Genomic DNA, 5,327 nt, shown 5'->3' with positions numbered 1-5,327 from the left:
CTTTGACTTGTATGTGTCTCCTTTGTGAACGCCACCATGTCCAGCTTACGCACAAGACGTCACACTCAATGCATTGTTTGCAGAAGTACTCATGGATGATAATGCCGTAGTGTTTTGTGCAAACAATGGCTGAACAGTGTTGGCCTCCTGAATATGAATTCAATCCAAAACCTCCCTTCCCTTTCATTGAATGCCTTCCGTGTTTTCATCCACCATGGTGTGCTGATTTCAGCGGCAAGACAATTGAAGATTATGCATCGATGGTTCGCAATGGAGGAAGCTGAAAAATTAACTCTGACAAGTTTTTATCTGTGCTTTTATTTTGTAATCAATACTTGAAAACAACCAAACTTCGTTTTGCTCCTGCTGTATTTTAAAATTTGCACACTTGTATGCTTGTCTGTGTTGTTCTAAGACAGAACCAGCAGAGGGCTCCCAGGCCCGATAATCATGCGCGCCTTATGTATGTGTTGAAAACAGAAATGGAACCCGCTACGGAGACTGCGCCATTTAACATGGTATGCCCTATGGTCGTGAAAATACGGTATATTTCTGGTGTTTGTTTTTATCAAATACTGTACATTTCTTAAAGATGTGACTTATACTCCAAGTGTGACTTATACACGATTATTCCTTGTTGATTACTGACATGCATTTTTTGGCTGGTGCGACTTATACTCTGGAGATACTTTTTAATACGATAAAGTTCAATTGACTATTCTTCCCTCTTGACTAGTCCTTAAATTGCCAAGATGCCAATTTTTTTGTTTTTTAAATCCCTCCGTTTTTGTTATTTTTACATATTTCTCAGTATAAGTCATGACATGAATAATTGAAAACTTTATTCGAACATTAAAATAAAAACAGAACAAAAACAATAACCAAACAACAAAATAATATTACATACCGTAAATTCCTGACTATAAGTCGCTACCTTTTTCCCAAATGTTCAGCCCTGCGGCTTATTCGGTGAAGCGGCCAATTTATGGAATTTTTCTAATGGCCACCAGCGGCACTCGAGTATAAAAGGTAAGATTAAGACCAGTAGAATGTGTGCGCCAAGAAAGACTGCAACCTCTGAGTTATAACATACATTGGAACATGCCCTTGATGGCGATAGATATGAGGAGGAGGGGGGATTTTGTAAGGTTTATTGTTCTATAGTCTTTATCAATTATTCATTATTCGCTATCGGTCAAATCATAGAATGCTACAAACCCAAGGTCCTAGCTACAGAGCCATGCAGGATAGTACTCAAATCCAGAACCACAGATCTACCGTTAATTTCACAATTGCGGGATGCTCTTTCTTAACAGGCGCGTTTGATCCCTTGCGAGCGTGATGCTACTAGCGTGTTGGTACCTTTCAAAGGCACGGTTTGTGATGAAAGTTATATTATTATTATTAAAGCTTTGAAAACTCTCGTTGTACCGTCTTTTTTCTTAAATATGTGTAACCATGTATAATATGTATTTGCAACGGTATATTTTTGTAATGTATTTATTTTAGAGCTTTATTCTGTTATGTGTTCTACGGACGAATCAAATAGAAGGGGCGTAGCAAACGCGGGCCGATGGGAAGTGTGGTAAAGCTGAGTTACCGGTAGATCTGTCTGTTGTCGCAGCGGACAATAGTGGATATATATTTTTCCCACCCTTAACTTTGGAAATATACATTTTGTTTTGGACTGTGTGCTTCAATGAAGGTTCCGGATTTGTGAACTATCCATGATGTTTGTGCTCAGTCACGATTTTTGCAATCGGGAGATGGAATAAGAGCTTGTTCTGTCCACTCCACGCATCAGCCCGGTATTGCAGTACATCCGGGAACGGTGCATTCGCACTGATCGCTGCTTGGCCCTGTGGCTGGGACCTTGACTCAGCCTCTTGGCTGGGAGCAAGTGTCTTGGCCTCTTGGCCTTGTAGTGTATTATGATTTGACCGATAACAGATAATGGATAATTGATAAAGAATATAGAACAATGAACCTCTACAAAATCCCCCCCCCCCCTCTTTTGGCTTACTTCTAACAGCACCCGGACTTTACAAGTCTGCATCATTTTTTTGGTTTGAACAAATGTATTGACACTAATAACAGCAAACAAACAATGTGAGGTTTGAACAATTCCTCTTGACAATCTTAACAGCGATCAAGCATATTCACATTTTCGTTACGGCTGACGATTGTAACTTCTTTTTTTGGGGGGGGTTTGAACAAATTTATTGACACTAATAACAGCAAACAAACAATGTAAGGTTTGAACAATTCCTCTCGACAATCTTAACAGCAATCAAGCATATTCACAATTTCGTTATGTCTGGCAATATGACGTTTTCACATTTTTTTCCTGACATTTTCAACATCAATTAAGTAATTTCAGAGTTATTATCGACACTTTTAACATTCACAATTTCCTTATCATGTTCTAACAAGGGCAGCACGGCGGTGCCGTGGTTAGCGCATGTGTGGCACAGTTCTAAGGTCTTGGGAACCTCCTGTGTCCATCCCACCCAAGCAGCATCCTCCAGTCCTCTGCCCGGGATGGGTTCTCTCCCTTCTTACTTCTACTTTCCACAACCAGGCCGTTGCTGCCGGGACATTTTCCATTTATGATGCGAACTGTGGTTCTAAGATTGTGTACTATCTATGTAGTTGGAGACTAACTTTCACTATCAAGATAAAATTTCAAACTCACGTTACGAATTGCCGATCCTCACCGATCAAACTTTATCAATGGTTTGTATTCATCCCACGTGAGACATACAATGATTGTTGATTATTATTAAAGTGTCCTGTTGACTATTAACTATTATAGATTTAGTTCTCTACACAGGTTTTGTTGGGTTATCGCATAGTAAATCCCATAATGCATTGCGGTCGACGAGTTTTCTCGTATGTTTTGGAGCCTTTAAGACGTGTGCAAAAAAGTGGCGTTACGAAACAAGTGATGATGCATTTAAACCTTCCGATAGAATGTCCTAGTACTTTTGTTTCACATGCCGTAGAAGAGACCGTCTTTGTGGGTGGTTGGGTGGGCGATGACTTGGTTTCTGGTTTTAATATTATTTAGCTTTGCGCAGTGGCAGTATCGTAGCCTATGAGGTTTATCCGAGGCGCGATTATTGCTAGTTGAAAACTTTACCCAATACCCCGCCTTGACGACTTGAAATATAGTCGGCTATGGCAATTTTTGACGGTCTCCACGGAGACTACATTTCCCTGTGAAAATAATCTCTTAGAAAATGGGACAATGTCCGCCGCTTCTCGCTGAGCACTGCTTAGTATGGGTTTGTGCTCACCCTATGTCAGACGTATTGCGTCAATTAATTATCTTTAAATTGGCTCGTTGACTAGTACCGTATTTCCCGCACTATAGGGTGCACCGGGTTATAGGGCGCACCCCCAAAAAATAGTTTTTGGTCCTATATGTTCCATACATAAGGCGCACCGGATTATAAGGCGCTACAATGGGAACGTCAACAAAACAGTCAGATAGTTCAGTCCAATTTATTACCCCCTTAACATCCCGAAAGCTTGCAAAGAAGCAAATACGTGTCGTAGACACGTACGGATGCGGTGTCCGTACGATGTCACTCAAATGCATCGTTCCAAATATCATTCAGAAGGTTAAAGTCTTGGGATTCAAGAAATGCCAACCATTCCTTAGTTTCTATTTTCTTTTCGCTCGCAACTTTACTGTGCATATGACAATAAACACTTGGAATTGAGTTTAATTAAAAAAAAGACCCATCACAGAAACATCTAGATCACTCTGAATCAAGGTACTATATATGGCCGGAGTAGCTCACCGAAGTCGTTGCGTTCAATAATAATGTGCAACCATGGTCCTCTTATATTCGTGAGTGTAGCAAATCCAGGAGAGTAAAATATTTACAAATACAGAATGGCAAAACATGTTTCCTCTATGCCGTAGAAAACCAAAGTTGCTATTCACATTCATCTTTTTCGGCCAATTGCAGGCTTTGTTTCGCCCCTTTAGCCTATGCGAGCCTATTAATGATAAAAAGGATCCGCCCCCTTTACCTCCGAATAACTTTAGCCAATAGTGATCGATTCAAATGATGATTGACACATTGGCTGGGAAATGAATCGCCGGTATATGTATCCCAGCATACACCGCGGACCACATCGCCTACGAGGAAAAATCTAGTCGGCGGCTGCTTGCCTTTGTTGCGAGACCTTGCGACTTAATATTGATCCATATATAAGGCGCACTGTATTATAAGGCACATGGTCAGTTTTTGAAAAAGATAAAGGCTTTTAGGTGCGCCTTATAGTACAGAAAATACGGCACTCAGTGTTATATCAATAATATCGTAAGTATATCAGGTACTCCTAATTTAAATTATCAACAAGTCATTAGGGGCTTGCACGATCAACGAGTTTCTTGTATATTTTGGAGCCTTTAAAGCATGTGCAAAAATGTTGCGTTACGAAACAAGTGATGATGCATTTAAACCTTCCATCGGAATGTCTTAGTACCTTTGTTTCACATGCCTTTGGAAAGACCGTCTTTGTGGGTGGTTGGGTGGTTGGGTGGGCGATGACTTGGTTTCTAGTTTGTTTATTTATTTAGCTTTGCGCAGTGTCAGTATTGTAGCCCTTAGCTTGGCCTTTTGGCTGAGAGTATAAGTGTCCCGGCCCCTAGGCTTTGTAGCGTATTATGAACTGACCGATAACGGATAATGAATAACAAAGAAACCCCAACCCCCTATCAATTGTGGTTTTGGACCTGTGTGCCCCACCTAGGAAAATGCATTCGCATTGATCGCTGCTTGACCCTGTGGCTAGGACCTTGAATCAGTCTCTTGTCTGGGAACAAGTGTCTCGGCCTCTTGGCTTTGAGGTGTATTATGATTTGACCGATAATTGATAAAGAATATAGAACAATCACCCTCTACAAACCCCCCCTATCAAAGACGCCATCTGGACCTCCTGAAACCTGCTGGTAAGGAGGTGCAGGCAGATCCCCCCCGTGGCTGTGCTCCGAATGGCTGCAGATACCATACAATCTGCGAGCGGCAAGCCTAGGACGCAGCCATAAAGAAAAACAATAGTATTGCCCTTTACACATTGGTTAACTGCTGTTAAAAGTGTCGATAAAAATTGTTCAAACCTCATATTGTTAGAATATGATATAATGAAATTGTGAATGTATTTAATTGCTGTTAAAAGTGTCGATAAAAACTCATATTGTTGGGATATGATATAATGAAATTGTTTAATTGCTGTTAAAAAAAAAAAAATGCTCATGCTTAATTGCTATTTAGATTGTCAAGAAAAATTGTTCAAACCCAAAAAATGTA

General features: G+C 40.5%; 1 non-coding gene and 1 pseudogene across 1 annotated transcript; both read left to right on the top strand.

Moving 5' to 3' along the window:
* Positions 1-1,749: 1,749 nt before the first annotated feature.
* On the top strand, positions 1,750-1,835 carry LOC148355321 (U2 spliceosomal RNA; annotated as a pseudogene).
* A 1,233-nt stretch (positions 1,836-3,068) lies between these two features.
* Positions 3,069-3,209, top strand: LOC148355320 (U4 spliceosomal RNA). The gene has a single exon (XR_015852363.1). It is a non-coding gene; the product is annotated as a U4 spliceosomal RNA (small nuclear RNA).
* The last annotated feature ends 2,118 nt before the right edge of the window (positions 3,210-5,327 follow it).

This window comes from Urocampus carinirostris, chromosome 12, assembly GCF_059441175.1.
Source record: "Urocampus carinirostris isolate Australia breed hairy pipefish chromosome 12, RoL_Ucar_1.0, whole genome shotgun sequence".
NCBI lineage: Eukaryota > Metazoa > Chordata > Actinopteri > Syngnathiformes > Syngnathidae > Urocampus > Urocampus carinirostris.
Note: the sequence above shows the minus strand (reverse complement) of the source record. Positions and strands in the feature narration are given on the sequence as shown.